A 20,962-nucleotide genomic window follows, 5' to 3' on the forward strand; every position below is an offset into this window, starting at 1 on the left:
ACAACAGGCTGCCAACCCAAAGATTGGTGCTGTTATTGGCAACTTGAAGGAGATGATGGTATAAGTGAGGTAATGAAAAGCACATAAGGGAAGAGGGCCCTGCTCGTGAGAGCTTAGAATATAAAGGGAAGTAGGAGACAGAGAGGGGAGAGACAGGGAGCAAGGAGCATGGAGTAGTAGGTTAGGATGGGAGCTGGAAAACTTTGATAAACAGGTGAGTTTTGAGAGATCATTTGACATTTTGTAGAGAGGTGGCAAATTTAATGGGGAGAGGGAAAGCGTTCCAGTGATTGGGAGCGGCACGCAAAATCTTGGTGATGGGAGTAGGAGGAAGTAATCAGTTGGGAGGAGTGGCAGCATTCATTTGTAAAGCGAAGTGGGTGGGCTGGAGTGTGATGGGAGGTGAGATCACAGATGTAAGTAGGAGAAGATTGGGGGCGGGATGCACTAACATAGTGCAGTACTTACTGCCACACACCGCATCCCTACTGATCGCATATGACCCGGGAGTCCATCTGTGCATGCGCAGAGTGACACAGCGGCCGCGGGGCATGCTGGGAGGGATCCGACCAGATCCCTCAGACCAGAGCAAAGCGGTAGAAGCCCTTAGGCTTCTATAGGGTAACACCAGCAAATCTGGCAGCCACACATTAGTGCATATGGAAAATGCGGTAAGACCCCAGAAACTGGGTTTTCATTGCATTTTCAATTTAGTGCATCTCGCCCTGGGTGAGAGCTTTGTAAGTGAGTGTGAGAAGGTTTAATTGGGTTCTGAAGGGGAAGGGGAGCTAGTGTAGGGCCTATAGGAGAGGGAAGTTAAACCTAGTAAGATGAGTCTGTCAGCAGCTCTGAGGATGAGTGGATGAGGGTCTTAGTTGTCTCCAGGGTGAGAAAGTGTCTGATCCTGGAGATGAGGCTGAGATGGAAACGGCAGGACTGCAAAAGGTACTAAATGTATGGTTTGAAAAAGAGAGTGGAGGAGTCATGGATAACTCTAAGACAGCACACTTGCAGGCTAAAGGAGATGATGGTGCTGTTAATAGATAATGACATTGAGGGAGGTGAGGTTATCAGCTCAGTCTTAGACATGTTAAGTTTAAGCAGTTACTGTGACATCCAGGAGGAAATTACAGAGAGACAGCTCGAGATACTAGTGAGGAGTCTCCGAAATTTATAAAATATTTGTGAAAAATCTCTTTTCTTCAGCCAAGAAGTTGTTCAACTGGATTAATAATAATAATAATAAAAACATTCAACAATGTTACTAGCAAATTATAGAAAAGACAGCCAAGATTGGCTTGTGAATGAGAAAACCTCACTGATTGGCTGTACACAAATTATCCTTACAGTCAACTGTGAAGTCAAGGTTGGGCAAAGGCAGAAAGGGCATTTATTACATTTACAGCTCCTGCTGTGCTGGCAACACGATCGGAGTCTACACCTTAGTATAAAAAAAGCTAAATATGCCCTCTGCCTCTCCCCATGCTAACTTCATATTTAATATTTTGAACACTGTGGGGCAGATTCAATTAGCCGCGAGACCTATCTTGCGACTAATTGCCGGCCTAAATTCCCGCGGCGCGGGGAAAAGCTATTTAATTAGCCTTTTTCCTGCCCCGTAAACTGGGGAATCGCACACGGAAACACACTGATTCCGCGTAAACTGCGGAATCAATGTGTTTTCCTCACGCACAAGGCCAATTTGGTAATTTTGACAGGGATTTTACCTTGCACCTACATGAGGTGCGAGGTAAGTCTGAGTGCAAGTACTCTCGCGCGGGGTCTTGGGGACTCCTGCACGAGGAATCCCCGCTAATTTAATAGGTCCAATGCGGCAATTAGCCGTTGGGTAAATCCCGCGACTAATTGAATCTGCCTCTGTGACTCTGGCCCTGATTCAGACCTGCTCGCGAGCGCTGAGCGCTCGCAAGTGGGTCGATGTTGCCTAAGTGCGCATGTGCACGAGGGAGCCGGCTCCGTCGTGCGCATGCGCGAGACCCGAATAACGACAGCCAAGCCGTCGTTATGGGTCTCGCATCAAAGGGGGCGTGCTGTCGATGATGATTGACATCATGCCACCTTTTGTGGGCGTGCTGGGGGCGTGGCTGCCCAGACAGAGGCGTTCCCATGGGAACGCCTACCGTCTGGGGCCGGCCCCACTGACGTCAGTGGGAGTGCTTTTGGCTCTGATAGAGCCAAAAGCACTCCAGGGCTTGCGGCAGCGAGACCCTATCGCAAGGGTCTCGTCGCAAGCCCGATGGTCGCGACCATCATTTTGGCCGCTCGCTATAGCTGTGGGTGGTCACCCACAGCTATGCGAGCGGCCAGGAGGCCGCTCCAAAAGGTAGGAGGGACGGCCCTGATTCAGAGCGAACGCTCTGTCAGAGCATCCGGCTCTGAATCAGGGCCTCTGTGCACTGTACAAAGTACATTGTTTGTCAGTCATTTCTGAGTGATAACTCCCACTATACTGCCAGACACTAATCTAAAGCTATTCTATTCAGTTGTCATTGAAAAGGTAATTCACTATCAGAGTATGGGGGATTCTTTTTGCAAGTCCTTTCTATTATCTTCTGAATGTCACAACTTTTTGTTTTATTTTTTTTATTAAACAAGGAGACAGACAATGGCAAAATAAGTATTGCGCAAGAATATAAGTTAGAAGGACACAGTTGAATTTATGCAGTTTGCTATTTCTGTGTAAAAATGCGGACCTGTACTTCATCATAAGGATGAAATTACAAACTTGTGATCGGCATTCACAAAAATGTAACTCAATCAAGTCAAGTTAGGTGAAGATGTAGCACAAGATGGCGCTGTTGTACTCTGCCCCTATTCAAGACTATTTTGCTATTGAAACAGCTAGTGCTAATACATCACCACATGTACAATATTGATAAGTAGCTTGCAGCAATAACCTATTTAGGAACACTGTATCTGATTATGTAGAGACTGTCAGATGGATAGATTGACCTCAGACTGTTAAGCTGCCCATTCACGGTGCGATATGCACCTTGATATGCGACTTGTGATCCGAGTCCGACGGGGGGCCGACATATCGGGCGGGCCACACACACTGAGTAATCGGGTGGCCCCCCCCCCTCCCCCACATGCATAGCACTGCATGGGATCGTACATCGCTACCCCAGATCAACTGAACATGCAGTAAGATCTGGAAGTGCGATGTATGAACCCACAGGAGCGCGCACTGGCTGATATCATGCCCACACACGGTAACAGCGATATCATACCAATCCGTCGGATCAGCTGCTATATCGCACCATGTATGGGCACCCTTACAGTATTATAAGCAGAATTCCAAGGTAGTTGTGTGAGCAAGAAACAGTTTGCATAAAGAACCTAATTTTTTTGACTGTCTCTAGAAATATTTATTTTACCATCCAACATGTTGAAGCATTAACCAGGTGAGTTGGCACAAAGAAGGATGATGGTAGGTACATTAATTCTCCAACTTCCTCATATAGCCGGAGATGACTTTAGTGTGGATCCAGGTTTTTCAACATACTGTCTTTAGGAATTGATACAGCTTTCTGGGTGTGAATTTAATGTGGATTCAGCTTTTACTATTTTTAAATATACGAGGGTAGTTTAATAAGTAAGGTAACAAGACTTCTCACATGTGTAATGTTCTCTGTTTCACTCTAATTTCCCGTCAGGCCAGAGCAGGTAGACCACTGCTTCCCATCATGGCCATTAGACTGTGCCTCACATCAGTCATACTGTCCCACCATCAGATGTAAGATAGCAGGGCTGGGGGAAACATGGTCAAGCATTGAGCTGTGTAGTGTGATCAGACTTCTGAGTCTAAAGAGCAGATCAGCAGCTGCAATTCATCACCAACTTGTTGAGGTGTACGGTGATAGCGGCATGTCACAGAAACAGGTTTGGGTTTGGTACACTGCCTTTGATAATGGTAGAATAAATGTTCAAGATGAGCAGCAATCTGGCGGCAAAGCACGTCCACCACAGATGACAATTTGTGCCACATGGAAGGTCTGCTTCAGAAGGACAGACACATTTGAGTTAGTGATATTGCAGACAAAATGAACATCTCAGTGGATACTGTGCACAATATCGTTCCTGAGCAACTGGGGTACAGTGAAGTGTTCACGCTGGGTACTGAAGCAGAAGTTCACAAAACCAATAGGATAGGATTGTCTCCCATGCACTTGACGCGGTATAATGAGGAGGAAGTACAGTTCCTGCAGCATATTGTTACAGGCGATGAAACGTGGTTGCATCATGTAACACCGGAGATGAAGCAAGCATCCATGACATGGGAACAGACATCGTCCCCACCTACAAAGGAATTCAAAACAGCTCCATCAGCAAAGAAGCTCATGACGTCTGTTTTGGGACCACTAAGGCATGCTTCTCTTTGATTTCTACATTAAGGGAGATACTGTGAATGTTGTCTGCTATTGTGGCAGATTAAGCTGGTTGCGGGGGGCAATGTGTCGAAAACAACCTGGGTTGCAGCGTACATACATCGCATTGCTGCACAATAATGCCAGGCCAAACTCAGCCAACCGCATGTGTCAGTTGTTACGTCTCTACCATTGGGAGGTACTGGACCATTCTGCCTACAGCCCTGATCTGGCACCGAGTGATTTCCATCTCTTTGGACCATTAAAGAAGCACATGGATGGAAGGCGATGCACAAGCGACAGTGAGACGGAGCAGTTCAGCAAGCCATTATGTCTTGGCTACAGGCGCTTGACACTGATTTCTTCTATGCCGGGACAGATGCCTATGCCTGCAACAAATACTTAGACAAGTATGCTAAAAAATAATCTGTACCAAGGCCATACAATTGATTATACAAATATGTACGAGTTGAATATATTTATGCAATGAGAGGTCCTGTTACCTTATTTATTGAATCACAGTATATTTAGTATGGAACCATGGAGTGTGTGTGTGAATTTGAATTTATTGTAGATCCAACTTGTGTGTGTGTGTGTGCGCACGCGCGCCAGGTATTCCATTATACTTACTATGGATCTGTCTTTTCTGGATGTGTATATGCAGGGCTGCCATCAGAAATTGTGGGGCCGGGGACTGACAAAATAGGCAGGGCCCCCCCACCCCTGGTGTTTCTGCGACTCCAGCCCTGCAGTGTCTCTCCAGTTCCAGTCGGCCCCCTTCTGTCTCCCCAGCCAGTCCTCTTTCTGACTCCCCAGCCAGCCCCCTTCTTTAACTCCAGCCCAGCCCACTTTCTTTGTCCCCAAACAGTACCCTTCTTCTGTATCTCCAGCCCAGTTCCTCATCTGTGTCCCCAACTGCCACACATCCATCGATATGTCCCTGTCCAAGTCCTTTTTCTCATGCAACGCAAATCCTTAGCGGTGCAGTGTGATGTCATGACGTCCACAGCGGTAGGCGGTGTTGGGCAATGGGTTGGCTGGATCAGGCAGAGGGTTGGCTGGTGAGCAGCAGGTCGAGATTGCGAGGTGGGCCCCCTGCATGTCCAGGTCCAGGATTCCACTCTCGGCAGTCCCCTGATGGCTGCCCTGTGTGTATGTACTAATTTAGTGTGGATCTGTTTTTCTCTATCTAATGAGTATGGATCTGCCTTCGTCAGTGTACTTAGAATGTATCCGGCTTTTACCCTCTACCTTTGCTGTCTGTAGCAGGCATTGTCACATACTGTTATGTAAATTGATAATAATAATAAAAATAATCATAATAATAATGAATAATATATCTTGCAGATATATCGTGCGCATCTGCCAGTGTGTACAGGCGAACGACCAACCCGGTATACTGGCTGCAGGAACCACCGACAATGACATCACATTAAATGCCTTCCCAGTTGTGATGTCTGGCCAGACGTATCAAGCAGCCGATTGGTAAGTGTGTATGCTTACTAACTCGTTTGCTCGGTTGGTGGGACGGTTGGACAGTTGCTGGGTCAGGCAAGTGTGTACCCCAATTTAGTTTTGGCATATAGACTAATTGGCAATAAATTTCAATTTGAAATATTAACCCAATTATACATTGATTGAGCCACATTTTAGGATCCTTCTGCAACTGTTTATCTGTATGTATAAAATCATTTTTTATTCAGTATGTTAAAAATATTGGAATTCTGCCGTTTGTAATCCAACATACGTAAATTGTAGTTTTCCAATTTATTAGACACTAGCTGGAGTACCCGGCGTTGCACGGGATTTTAAGAATATTTGTTTAAACATCATCCTCCAACAAACCTCTCCTTAGGCAGGCCTCATGAAAAGTGTGACAAACTTCCCCATCCACAGTCCTGAGGTCTTTGAAGGAAGTAGGACCTGTAACGTAAAGCAAACTTCGGAGATAGAAGCATTCAAAAGTTGTCGGATGTACAGTGTAAACACGGCTAAGAGCTTCTGTTGCTCTGATACCAACCTCTGTGCGTTCCATAGTGCGGTCCAGCAACCAAGGAGGTAGACAAAAAAGTTTGGTTGACACCATCTACTTGTGTAAGCTGATGCATGAGCAAGTATAAATAAAAATTTGTGCTGCAGAGCTGCGTTTTTGCATCCCAGTATAGTTTCCATCTTAATGGGCCTGACTGTAAATCAGATGGATCTCTCCTCATGGATGCAGATATAATTTTTTACCATATTCAGACTCATTATAAGCCTGGCTTAATATCATTAGTGCAGGTTTGCTGACTGTGTCGGCAGTGCAGGGGTGTTCTCAATACAGGGTGCCGGCGATGTCGGCAGTGCTGGGGTGCCAGCGTTGTCCTCAGTGCAGGTTTGCTGACTGTGTTGGCAGTGCAAGGGTGTTCTCAATGCAGGGTGCCGGCGGTGTCGGTAGAGCGGGGGTGCCAGGGTGTCCTCAGTGCATGTGTGCTGACAGTGTTGGCAGTGCTGGGGTGCCAGCGTTGTCCTCAGTGCAGGTTTGCTGACTGTGTTGGCAGTGCAAGGGTGTTCTCAATGCAGGGTGCCGGCGGTGTCAGCAGAGCGGGGGTGCCAGGGCGTCCTCAGTGCATGTGTGCTGACAGTGTCGGCAGTGCAGGGGTGCTGGTGGTGTCCTCAGTGTGGGAGTGCCGGTAGTGTGGGGGTCTCTAAGGGTGTCCTGAGTGTGTGGGGCAGCATTGCAGGGGTGCCAGCAGTGGCGGAAGCGGGGGATACTGCCAGTGGAGGTGCCGGTGGTGTCGGCAGGGGGGGGTGTCGGCGGTGTCAGGCAGCGAGGGATAGTGGGCGCCATCTTCTTTTGCTTCCTGTGTGCATATTAAATGGGCTTAATGCTGATTGGCTGAGAGCCGTGACAAGACCGCTCTCTCAGCCAATCAGCGTTAAGCCCGCTCAATACAAAACCTCGCGACCCGACAGCGTTGCAACGTTTTGCCTCGGGTGAGGGATCCGGGGCAAGCAGGGAGATCCGAGCTTGGCTTGGATTGCCTCGGATCCCTGAAATTCAGGTGAGTTCGGTTCTCTGAGAACCGAACCTGCTCATCCCTAATAAATTCATACAGCATTTAAAAGGTACTGTAAACTCCATGCAAGAGCCATAGTAAATAATGTTCAGAGACTTAGATTATATGCTACAGAATAAAATTCCATAATTCCTTAGTATATAGCAACATACATGTTATAAAATCAAATTATGAAATGAAACAAAAATAAAATTGTAATATTTTTATTATTGACCTTGCAGATGGCCCAAGAAGAATGGGGTCCAAATCTGCATCTAACAATAAACCAAACAGGACAATGCTTTTATTCTTATTCGGTGTTTTAGGTGTAGAGCCATGAGAGATCTTGGCTTGTAAACTGTGGGCTAAATCCTTTTCTAATTCCGTACCTGACCTGTAGAGGGTTGCATACATATCCTGGAGATTACGTGCACTATCAGGCATCTTAAGACAAGCTTGTGGATGTCTGCATACACACCGCGATCGCATGCCAAGACATAGTGGGCGTGCTAATGCCTTGCCGTGCGATCGCCTACCATTGCTGAATTTATATACACTGGGTGCGTGCTAACGCATCTAGTGAGAGTCTGAATTGAGCCCATGGATCGATGATCTTGACAGATACTGGTATTTACATTTACTAATCAGTTGAACACAATGCATTATTCTCTGTAGGACACCATTTTATAATAGTAGAAGTTGTCAGCAGTGTCCTTATATTGGAATGTATATGAAATACCGACGCCACAAGCCCGAAGGGAGGACATCCCGACAGTGACTGGTAAGTACTCTAACCCTCCCTTAGGGGTGCCTAACCTTAATCTCCCCCCAGGGGTGCCTAAACCTAACTCCCCATTCCCGCACCTTAAACCAAACCCTCCCGGGCGGGTGCCTGACCACAACCTCTCCCCAGGGGTGCCTAACCCTAACCCTTCCCAGGGGGTGCCTAACTCTAAATCCCCCCGGTAGTGTCTAAACCTAACCCCTCCAGCGTCTACAACCTAACTAACCCCTGCTTACCTCGTTCAGAATGCCGGGCGTCAGGATTTCGGCGTGGGGCTAAAGATAGGCGTCTGCTGTGTAGATGAAATATATCCCCATGATCTAATATAACATAATAAAATATATGTGGTTCATGTTGCATAAATACTTTGCAATTTTTTTAATTAGATTTTACCACTAGTTAAAACAGTGTAAATGTCAGTGTGAGGGTACTTTGATATATGTTACCTATTTACCTGTTGTGACTGTGTACTGGAGTCCAGTCTGTCAAATTGACACTCACACTGGGCCCTTCTATGTATGAACACAGCCATCACCAGACCTGTCACTCTGCCTGCCGCATCCGCCATGTCCTGCGTGTCCAAGCTCCAACTTTCATGACATCTCTAACTTCCATACAAACAACAAATCCATAAAAAAATCTCAATCATTTCTGTAAACTGAATTTTTAAATATTTTAATTCTAATGAATCAAAACATTGAATGTGCTATTAATGAGTTGTTCAAACTAAAATACATCCTTGTCCAGTTTTTCGTTCAGCTTTGTGTACACATAACATGGACTATTGCTGCCCTCTTGTGGACACACAATGTATTACTATAAGTTATGTTAACAAAAGACTGCATACAAGTTATCTTTCAGCTTGCTGTACAGTAGAGAGTTCAAAATAAAAAGTTGTAAACTAGCAAACACTACAAAAAAAAACAACCTTAGAGCACCTGATATTCTCTATTAGACTGGATAAATAAAATAGTCAGCAGCGGTTTAAATAAAACGGATAAAAGATTGATTTGCAAATGATTATGTATTTATTCATTGTTTTAAAATTGTGTTTATTGACATAGTTTTAAGAAATTACATGTTATATACTCTACAGCTCCCCTTATTGTGTGCTCATTAAATTACTCCAGAAGTTTGCATATATATGGGTATTCTATTTTATGGAAATGTCATTGGATGCAACTATTAAGAGATAATGGGACCCTCAGATAAAGTGGATGTTTTTGAACGCTCTCAGATAACCAGTCCCAGTGTTATCTGTCTATCAAGCAGCACAGATATAAAACAAAAGTTGTTTTCCAACAATTCATTTAAAAGCTCACAAAGGCCTCTGATTACACCAACAGTCCCTACGTAGTTATTAGTAGACATACATATCGCATCAGCCACATAAATGATATCAGCAGCTGTGAACTTATTAATGGTCAGGACAAAGAATACAGGTGCACGCTCTGAGTACTAAGAACAATAAAGATTGCTATCTGCATATTAGAATGGGCACTATTATAGGTAAGTCCTGGATGAATTGACCTAATGTTAGTATTAGGGATGCTAGGGACCCATCTTATGGGGTTCACCTTCATGTGGTGGATGGGCAAACATTTTTGGCCAAACTTGTACTAAGAACCTCACTTATACTCCATGTTAATTGTAGAGTTTATCAGTATTAATTTGACTATCATTGTTCTTAGGACCCAGAGTGTGCACCTGTGTTCTTTGTCCCCTGAATTGTACTACAAGTCTCAGCATGGCAGAACCTCTTATGTTTAAAATTAGGATGTGCAATCCAAATCCCCTCCCCCTTTCCAATGTATTACTGGTCCCCAAGTCTGCGTACATATTTTAGTTGTTTTCCCACTGGAGAGTTTTCTATAGAGAACATTTTATGAATTACTATGTATTATTGATCTGAATAAAATATAAAGAAATGGACTAATGTGTTTTTTAGTTAGCTAGATATGCTCAACATGTTCTCTTTCACTCCTCTGAAGCAGGTTACCTTGTTAGGAGGCCCAAGATTCCCTAACTGACATTGAGGGGGAGATGTATAAAAACTTGGAGAGAGATAAAGTACCAACCAATCAGTGTCTGTCATTTTTCAAACATCATTGTTTTCATTTTCAGACAGCCTGTAAACTGGCAGTTAGTAGCTGATTGGTTGGTACTTTATCTCTCTATCCCTGAGTTACAGTTTGCTAGACTTGTTCTGCAGAAAATCACTGTGTAGTTTGGAGAATTTATTCAGAAGAACAGGACCAATCATATCAAGCAGCTCAAATGACTGAATTCTTCTTGTCCTGTATCAGATCCTATTAGAACGCTGTCCTATGATGGATCTGTTAATAAAGATGTGTAGAGGTAATACTTTTCTTTCTACTTAGCTGCAGTAGACTATCCACTTAACATCAGACAATATACTGTATTTTACTCCAGATTTGGGGTTTAGTGATCCTTTAATGTTAAAGGGGTCAAAGACAAGATACCAAGTCCTAATTACTTGGTGATGATTAATCATGGCTCCATGTAAATAGAACATTCCTACCTTTTTAATCTCCTCACTGGGAGATCGTTGAGGGGAGGTCCAAGGTGCAAGGACACAGGGTGTGACTACATGACTTGTGAAATCATGGCCCTGCCCCATTAAGAACTGTGCCATTCACATTATCACATAGCTGGACAGGATTAGGATGACGCAAGTCACAGTGAATCACATTATATAAAGGCCCACTAGCAAAGTTAGTGAGATCCGGGAAGGTGATCCACTCTCCAAGGAGTCCAGGAAAACTTCTAGAATTGTGGGATTCTTCAGGATATTGTAGGATGATATGGCATATACTAAATAGTTTAAATGCTCATCTCTGCCTGTAAGAGTACCAGAGCAGGATGTACGAAGCATTGCATCCGTGATGCTGTACAAACTGCCCATTATTGGGTACGGGTTGGGTATGAAATATCGACGGCTTACAAGCCGCCGGTTCCAATCCCAACGAGAGAAGCCCGACAGATGAAAGTCCTGATGCCGGCTCGTAAGTATATTTAACCTTCCCCTCTCCCCCCCTAACACTAACCCTCCCTTGGGGGTGCCTAACCCTAAGACTCGGGGGGTGGTGCCTAACCCTAATTCCCCCCCCCCCGTGGTGCCTAACCCTAACATCCCTCCCCACACCCTAAACCTAACCTTCCCGAGGGGGATGCCTAACCCTAATCTCCTCCCGGTGGTGCCTAACCCTAACCCTCCCTTCCCCTAGACTAAACCTAACCCTTTCTGGGAGATTTCGACATGGGGCTAATGATAGGCATCGCTACTTAGACACCTATCTTTAGTCCCATGCCAGGCTTTCAGTGTCGGGATTCTGGCGGTTGGTATTTCGACCACCGGCATCCTGACTACATCCTATCGGGTACATACTGGTGCGAGGGGTAACTGGGAGGGATCCGTTTGGATCCCTCTCAGGGGGTGTCCCAAAAAGAACCCTATAGGCTTCTATTGGGTAATGCCATCTACGGAAGAAGTGATGCATTCTGGTACTTAGTAGATATGAAAAATGCGGTAAAACCCCCGAATATTGCATTTTCAGGGGTTTGACCACATTTCTGCCCATAGTACATCCCGCCTCCAATCAGGTACATTTTAATGAGTTGGTGAGCAGGAACCTTGCTGGGCTGATTCAGCTTTGGAAATAGAGTAAGATATAGCAAGTAACTGTGCATCTTGGTAAAACCATGTTGCACTGCAGGTGAGGCGGATTTAAAATGTGCAGAGAGATTTAGATTTGGGAGGGGTGTGTCCAAACTGAGATCTAAATTGCAGTTTAAAAATAAAACTGTGCAGTATTTGTGGGCTACATGCAAAAGCAGCCAGTATTTACCCCACATGCAAAAACAATGTATGTATTTGCATTCCTTGCATTGCAACATGGTTTGTCTAGGTACAGAGGGCCTGATTCAGAACCGGTCGCAAGCGCTGAGCGCTCGCAACCGGGTCGATGGTGGGCCTGAGTGCATGCGCACGTCTGAGCTGGCTCCGTCGTGCCCATGCGCGAGACCGAGATAGCGACGGGCAAGCCGTCGCTCCGGGTCTTGCACCAAAGGGGGCGTGCTGTCGATGTTGAGTGACAGCATGCCCCTTTTGGAGGGCGGGCCGGGGGGGTGGCTACCCAGATGGAGGCGTTCCCATGAGAACATCTACCATCTGGGGGTGGCCCCACTGACATCACAAGTGATGTCAGTGGGAGAGCTTTCGGCTCTGTTTGAGCCGAAAGCTCTCTGGGGCTTGCGGCAATGAGACCCTACAACAAGGCTCTCGTCGCAACCCCGATGGTCGCGATGGTCTTGATCATCGCGACCATCTTCCTGGCCGCTCGCTATAGCTGTGGAAAAAAAGACCGGTCCTGATTCAGAGCGAGTGCTCTGTCAGAGCGACCGGCTCTGAATCAGGGCCAGAGTTACTTGCTATTTCTTACTCTTTTCCAAAAGCTGAATTAGACCCTCTATTCTTTACCACCTTACCCCTTATGCTGAGCTGATTTACAGAAGTGAACTGTTCTAAAAGGTCACATGTACGTTAGATATATCCACATTGTGTCGATTCAGAGTTCCACGCACGTCGGCCATAATTGCACTCGTATAACATGCACTGAACTAAATGAGAATATACTGTACACTTGTATACAGTGTTGTATTCCTCTATACGACCACATCATCATCCGTATGTTTGGTTAATAGCCAACATCATTATTGGCATACACTTGCACTAGGTTTATCTTTTGCACTGATATCAGAAGGATCTCTGCAAGTGCACAAGTCAGCATAGCCTGTTATTGTGGGCCTGATTCAGAGCCGGACGCTCTGACCAGAGCGCTCGCTCTGAATCAGGGCCCTCCTACATGAAAATGGAGCGTCCTCCTGGACGCTCGCATAGCTGTGGGTGACCACCCACAGCTTATGCAAGCGTCCATGATGATGGTCGCGATGGTCAAGACCATCGCGACCATCGGGCTTGCGACGGAGACCCTGCGGTAGGGTCTCGCTGCCGCAAGCCCTGGAGTGATTTTTGGCTCTATCAGAGCCAAAATCACTCCCACTGACCCCACTAGTGATGTCAGTGGGGCCGGCTTCAGAAGGTAGGCGTTCCCATGGGAATGCCCCCATCTGGCAGCCACGCCCACCAAAGGGGGCGTGCTGTCAATCAACATTGACAGCACGCCCCCTTTGGAGCGAGACCTCGTCGCTAGCCGGGTCTCGCGCATGCGCACGACGGAGCTCCCTCCGTCGTGCGCATGCGCAGTGGGGTAACATCGACCCGCTTGCGAGCGTCCTGCGCTCGCGAGCGGATCTGAATGACCCCCACTGTCTACACAGCCCTAATAAATTCTCATTAAACTTAGCCTACATGTGAATGCCCAGTTACGACTATGAATTGCCTGTAGATGTATATACTAAGTTATGCAAAATCCATCCGCAAAACAGACTTGAGTTCAAATCTGCATCAGTCCCATTATATAATCAACATAGTGCAAAGTTATACCTTCAGCTTTTGACTTTCTGCTCCATAATACATGAGGTATGTAAGATATTTGTCCACTTATACAATTTTTTTCTCTACTCCTTGTCAAAGAATATTATGTTAAATGATGGACATGAGATTGATCACAGTAATCATAGCAAAGTATCGCCATTGTTACTCAATGACGACATTCTCTTTGGAGCATATGGTATATATTAAGTAATTCTATATACATCTATACTTACATTATTGCAATTACCTGTGAATATGACACAAACATTTTTAAACATCAGTTCATCATTTACTTAATGTATTACAACATAATTGTATAGAATATGTGGAATACCCACAAAATTGTACTACTGTATATTAAATATTTAATTCATGTGAAGCAGTTAGAATTTAAAAATAAACCAAAAAGAACAGTAGGGGATTACTTGTATGGTGCTGACAAATGAAACCACAAAAAGCAAATCTTGGTATAATGTAAAAAAAAAAGACACTTCCATTCGATTCTTTTATGCAGGGGAATCTGTCAGTCATTTTGCTGATCCAGATATATATAAAGAAATAGGAAATGGTGTGATCCTGTTATAGCATAGCCAAGGTGTCAAATAGAACTTTAATATAAATAACTTCAAGTAAACCATTTTGTATTATGAGCTTACTTCAATGAAGCCTTTTACTCACAATGATATGTAAGTAGTTGAAATCTTTATGTTGCTTTCTCCTCTCCACTTCCATAGTATGTAAGTCATGCAAAACAAATGGTGTAATGGATACTAGAGATGTGCGCGTCCGAGTCTAACCGAGTCCCAGTTCGGATCTCCCCTCAGATTTAAAAAAAGAACTTAGATTTTGGATTGCATGCTAACTAGAGGTGAGTGAGTCCAGTTCTCCGAGAACTGGACCAACCCTAACATAGGGGATCCGATTAGGATTCGAGTCCGGCTCGGTTTTTTCCCGCCTAACGAGGCAAAACGTCATTATCCCGCTGTCGGATTCTCGCGGCTTTTGGTTCTATAAAGGTCCTGGTGATTGGCGGCATTTTCACTCCGGCTGTGGAGAGTGAACAAAACAGACGTGCTCTGTGCTACTCTGTCTGTGCACGTGTTCCCCACTTCTCAAGGGTGCAGTATTGTCAGGCTGGGTGCAGTGTTGTCAGGCTGGGGCTGCTGTCACTGTTGTTCTGTCAAACAAGGGGCTGGGGCTGCAGTACCATCAAGGGGCCCGGTAGTGACATTCAGGCACCGGGATTTCTTCAGCCGGGATTCCGTATGTCGGTATAATAACTACATCCCGTGTGTTTATTATGTATAGGAAGAAACAAATGCTAAAACAAAAAAGCGGTATATGAAAGCACAATTAGTTTATGCATTCCTGGCCTTTTTCAGAGTTGCACATGTAATCCCACTTTACTCTATAAAAGGACACAAGGTTACCAACTCCCTTAAAGTCTAGAATGTATCCACCTTTAACTCCATGTTTAGTGGTGTACCCGTTTTTTGTTAGATCAGTGCCTCCATCCAAGTATTAGTAGTAGATATGGGCCTACTTGGGGAAACCTGATAAATAAAAACAAATAGTGTGTGAACTAAGTGTCTTTTTCCGATAAACACCAGTAAGTAATAATGCACTAACTAAAGGTGGGTACACACCTAGCAGATATATCTGCAGATGATGGTCATTCATATACACTGGCCGGCCCCCTTCTGACAGTTGGTACACACTTCCTCATGACAACTACAAATATTGAGCCTCCACTGACCACGCGCTGCTACAGGTACTAGGTGAGTGCAGTGCAAGAACTTTTACTCACTACTGACAGGGCACTACTGCCACTGTCAATTTGCCACCAGGTACACTCCCATCAGCTCTTTGCCCAGGAGATATTTCAGCTTCTATCGCCAGACAATATGTGCCTGCAGCACAGCCGATCAGCTGCCACAATAAGACCTGTACTCCGACATCGCTCTCCGCCTCCCACAGCCGCTGGGCAAAGTCAGTCCCTCTCTCAGAGGCTGTGGCTACCGGCAACAGACAGCCAACTCAGGAGCCTCACACCACTGCCGTTTCTGCAGCAGGGAACCTGACTATGGCATCTACAGCAAGGCAGGGTGAGTACTGCTGCTCCTACCCACTTCCCTGCTCCCTCTCCGACTCCACCCCCCTGTGTCTGGCAGCCTATCTACCAATCATTTGCCGCCCGGGACACAGGGGGGTGAGAACTAGATCAGCAGACTAGACTGTCAGCTGTGCTGACATCTGTTATCTCCCACTCTCAAACCGGACCATCTTTCCCTGACAGGAAGCAACTCACTCCCAGCAGGGCCGGATTCACCGCTATGCAACCTAGGCGTTCACCTAGGGCCCAGCGGGTCTCTTGGGGCCCGTAGTCGGGCCCCCCCCCCCCCCCCCGAAATCCGGCCCTGTGTATAAAGCTGCAGCTGGGACTAACTGCTGCCTGGACAAGGAAAGGACACACACACGTCCAGTGCCCTGCTCCTACCTATAGGGGGAGGAGGCGGAGTCACAGACCATGGCCAGCCGGCGGCTCTACCACCAAGCAGTGTTTGTGCCTCATTCAGGAGGCTTGGATGGATCTGTGAGGGCGACGTGACGTCACCACGTCACGTCGCAGTTATACTTATTATTGTGTACTGCTGCCAGTGACACCCACGTGAGCGGCCACGCCGGGGGAGTGGCTGGTTGTGTGGCATCCTCCGCTCTTCCCTCATGTGTGACTGGCCCGGCCCGGGGGGCACCAGCCGGGGGACACCCCTATCTTGCCGCACCTCACGTGCGGCGGCAGCACCACTAAGTGGGTGCGGCTAGGGGGCATCACCACCAGCCCCGAGCCCGGCACCGCTGTTGGTCTGCCATCTCTCCCAGGCCCCACCTTTCCATGCCCCTTCCCTCACCGCTTGGCCCAATGAGAGGCGCCCCACCGGCTCGTTTGTCCGCGGCTCAGCAGCTTTTTTCACGCGCCGGCCAGTCGCAACGTTTGTTTATGGGTTGATGGGGGAAAGCAGTCTAGGTGGTTTGGAGAGATGGGTCTGGGCTGAGAGGGTTCTATGGTGTGAGTGGTCTGTTCAGAATGAGCAAAGGGGGGGGGGTCTGTGCTATGAGGGGAGGGGATCTATACTAAGAGGAAAATGGTGTCTATGCTGTTAGGGGGAGCGCAGTCTAGGTGGTTTGGGGAGATGGGTCTGGGCTGAGAGTGTTCTATGGTGGGAGTGGTCTGTGCTGAATGAGCAGAGGGAGGGGGGTCTATGCCAAGAGGGAAATGGGGTCTATGCTGTGAGAGGATGGAGTGCCTGTGCTAAAAGGACAGGGCTTGTTACTAAGAGGGCAGAGCGATCTGTGCTGTGCAGGGGTAGGTTTGTGCTGTGAGGTGGGGTCTATGCTATGAGGGTAGTGTATCTATGGGGAGAAGTGTCTGTGCTGTGAGGGGGTGGGGGTTCTGTGCTGTGAGAGGGTGGGGGTTCTGTGCTGTGACTGGTGGTCTGTGCTGTGAGGGGTGGGGGTCTGTGCTGTGAGTGGAGAGGGGTGATGTGAGGGGAGGGGGTCTGCGCTGTGGGGGGGGACTATGCTAAGAGAGCTATGTGCTGTGAGGGAAAAGGGGCGCTGAGGTGTTTTTGCTGTGAGGGAAGAGGTGATGTGCTGAAAGGGGAGACGGGTACTTTGAAGGGAGAGGGGTGGGGAGATGGGTGTTGTGCTTTGAGACAGGCAGTCAATGGGGAAGTATGTGGTGCTGTGAGGTGGGCAGTAACTGGCTTAGGGGCGTATTAATTAGGCTGCGAAAACGGGTTATCGGCAATAATTTATCGCCGATGACGTCATTTTCGCCTGTTTCACTTATCCCCATATTCAATTACAAAGACTTTTCGCAGGTGCGAAAAGTCTTTGTTAGAAAACAGGGATAAGTTTTCACCATGTAATACATGGCGAAAAAAAGTGCAGAATTGGCGTTTAGGGTGCAGACTTAAAAAAAATAGTCTGCAGCCCAGGGATTGTCTTCTAAAAGTAATCTGTGTCACAAAAATTTGAAAAAATCCTCAGGACACCCCACAAAATTTACTTTCATTTCAAAGAATTTGGGTAGTAGCGGCAGGTGCATTTTTGAAGAATTTTCAAAAATCACTTTAGGGACTTAAAAATATGCTTGCACCCATTTTCATGTACCCCAAATTTGATAGCTTTTTGTTTTTGACAAAAAATACTACTTCCAAGTGCTATTCTTCATCACTTCTTCACAGGCGCATTTATGCACCTGCCGCGGCTATTAAAAATCCCAGACTACCTTCAGCAGGCCAAATCGGGGGTACCCATAGTGATCCCCCATGTCAGATCATCTTAAGGGGGGTGCCAGGATGATTTCCCCGAAAATTCCCAGGACTTTTTGATATTTACTTTTTCACTGGATCCTAACTGAATACGGGGATAAAGCGGGCATGCGCCCGATACTTTATCCCAGAAAAAAATGGCGATGATGTTGAAAAGTCCGACCTCGGACTTTACGCCCCAAATTGAATATGGCCCTTAGTGTGTGTGCTATGGGGGACATGAGTGAGTTGGGATGGAGGACAGTGTGCTGAGTGATTGCTGTCAGAGGGCAGTGTGATATTTAATGGACAGGCAATAAAAGCTATAGAGGGGCAATCAGCTGGGCCTGTCTCGGAAAAGCTTTGCAAAAGCTAGGAAAAAGCAAGTGTATTATACATACATAGCCGACGTTTCAAGGCCGCAATGGACCTTCATGGTGCTGTAAAAGAGGCATGAATCAGTAATAATAATGTAGTGCTATGGATTGAGGGAGGGGCCCCAAAACTGGTATCTTGCCTAGGGCCCCATGAGCGCTAATTCCGGCTCTGACTCCCAGCTGTATCACTTCGCCCCCTTCTTCCTTAATTTATGTATCCCATACACTGGGGTACATCCTCACCACAGGAAGAAGTACCATACAAACTCACATGTAGATACAGGGCCATAGCTAGGGCAGTGCGGCTTGTGCCATCGCACAGGGCACCACAGGTCAGGGGGCGCTGTTTTGGCCTGTCAAATTTCTGTTTATTATCATTCTTGCTTGTAGCGTCCTCTTATTTCATACCCAGCATCTCCTGGCCTCCCCTATCTCTTCCCTGGCCCTTCCCCATGAAGCCATGGCCCTTTTTTTGGTGCATTATCTCTCTTTGAAAAATGAGGGGGGGCGCCAATGCTCTTTCTGGCAAAGGTCGCCAAAAAGTCTAGTTACGGCTCTGTGTAGATACATGAACTACATATACCTGTATACATAAATTACTTCAATATATATTGTTAATATAGGACTAAACATATTTTGCCTCAGGGAAGTGGACATTTATAAATTATACAAAGTACCTGTCATCCTCAGGATTTGTCACATATACATTTTTATAAATTACAATGTACATGCTTTTAATAATATCTATAAATGAATTATTTCACATATTTATAAATTTACTTTTCAATAATAAATTCACTAGAATGATGTCAATAGGTGAATTGCTACAATAGTTATATTTTTGTACATAGATATTATATTAGTCATCCACCAGTATGGCTACACACAGAAATCTTTTTTGAGGATAGATTATGCATTTTTTTCGCATTGCACATGGATGCAACCCGCTTCTTCACTTGTGGATGATAATCACTGTAACTGGGTAACAACTGGGCATTTGCACAGACTAAGGTTGTATCGTGGGTGTGTAGATGCAAATGCCCAGGGGCGTTTCTATAATGGTTGCAGGGTGTGCGGGGCACGGGGGCCCACACTTTACACCCTGCACTTACATCTCCACCGTCGGAGTCCCTCATCTGTACCGGTATCAGCGTTGTCAAAATCATCTGGAAAATGGCCACCGCGGACATTTTCCCGGTGTTTTGCAAATGTGCAGTACAGAAATCACCAGGAAAATGCTGCTATGCCATTTTCCCGGTGACCTGCGAATGCGCTGTAAACTCTGGGCATACGCTAGTGACCAGAGTCTACCATTGCAACGCTGCATTCAATGGGCAGCCGGCCGCCTGAGAGATAGGAGGGGGCCCCAGACAGAGACTGCACATGGGCCCCCTCCTCTCTTGAAACGCCCCTGCAAATGTGGGATAGACAGAGTTGTGCATGCTCAGAGATCCGTCTGGTATCAAATGGTACAAGGTATAAGGCTTGTGCACTACATGTTGATGGTGGTGTTGGCTACTTTCCTTAGCAGATGAATTGGGGCGATTTGGTCACATAGATGAAGCCATCTCTGTATACTGGCAATGATCCGTATTTACTTTTGTGCACCCAATGCGGCCGTACTTGTAGCTGACTTGTGCACAACTCTGAATCAAGACCTACATGCACAAAATCATCCATACAGATCCTTAGATACTTTTCCTTTAATACCTTTGCTGAGCATAAACCTTTAAAGTCTCATTGGTTTAGACAATATGCCCACTTAGCCATTATTGTCTAGTGATCACCAGTGGCGTAACTAAGGGGGAGCAGGGCATTTTCCCTGGGTGCCGTAGGACCGGCGTTGCGGGGAGGCGCCGCTGGGCACGGTACCGGCACGCCCTAGTTAGGCAGTGTAGCGCTGACCGCAGTGTATGCGGTCAGCGCTACACATTTACACAGGACCGGCGCTAGGCTTCCCTGCACCCAGTGCTGGTCCTGTGCTGCACAGACGAGCCCCTTCCCTGCCCCTGAGCGCTTACCCAATAGCGACAGGAGGAGGGTGGGAGGCGGGCTCAAGCTGTGCAGTTTACACACACATTGCCGCCAGCGCAGCAGCGATGTGTGTGTTAACCATCAGCCAATGAGAATCAGACAGACTCTCATTGGCTGCTGCTGCACACACATCACCGTCACGTGGCAGAGATGTGTGTGTTAACCAGCAGCCAATGAGTGTCAGACAGACTCTCATTGACTGCTGAGGCGCCACTTGCAAGAGCCGGGCTGGAGCTCACTCATGAGCTCCGCCTTCCAGCTCTTGCAGTGGGTAATGGGAGAGACGTCATGACTGACGTGTGGCGGCGGGAGCAGTGGCCAGAGCCGGAGCGTGGATTCAGGTAAGTGTATTTTTTTTACTTGTGTGTCTGCACAGGGGGGGGCCCTCTGCTGGGGACTACAACTGGGGGGGTACTACTGGGGGCACTGCATCGGGAGGGGGAACCTCTACTGGGGACTACTACTGGGGGGGGGGGGGCAACTACTACTGGGGGCACTATATAAGGGGCT

At 46.8% G+C, this 20,962-nt stretch overlaps 1 long non-coding RNA gene across 3 annotated transcripts in view; it reads left to right on the top strand.

The window, feature by feature from the left end:
- The window catches only part of LOC148538836 (uncharacterized), a 137,534-nt gene that overhangs the window by 13,102 nt on the left and 103,470 nt on the right, over positions 1 to 20,962 (top strand). For 2 of the 3 annotated variants that reach the window (XR_015871425.1, XR_015871423.1), the window contains exon 2: positions 5,736 to 5,873. This is a non-coding gene — a long non-coding RNA (uncharacterized LOC148538836). Of the gene's footprint in view, positions 1 to 5,735; positions 5,874 to 8,101; positions 8,208 to 20,962 lie in introns of all 3 variants that reach the window. The other variant, XR_015871426.1, reaches the window with a different exon arrangement.

The sequence above is a fragment of the Taudactylus pleione genome, unplaced genomic scaffold, assembly GCF_031769625.1.
Source record: "Taudactylus pleione unplaced genomic scaffold, aTauple2 ptg000036l, whole genome shotgun sequence".
NCBI classification, from domain to species: Eukaryota; Metazoa; Chordata; class Amphibia; order Anura; family Myobatrachidae; genus Taudactylus; species Taudactylus pleione.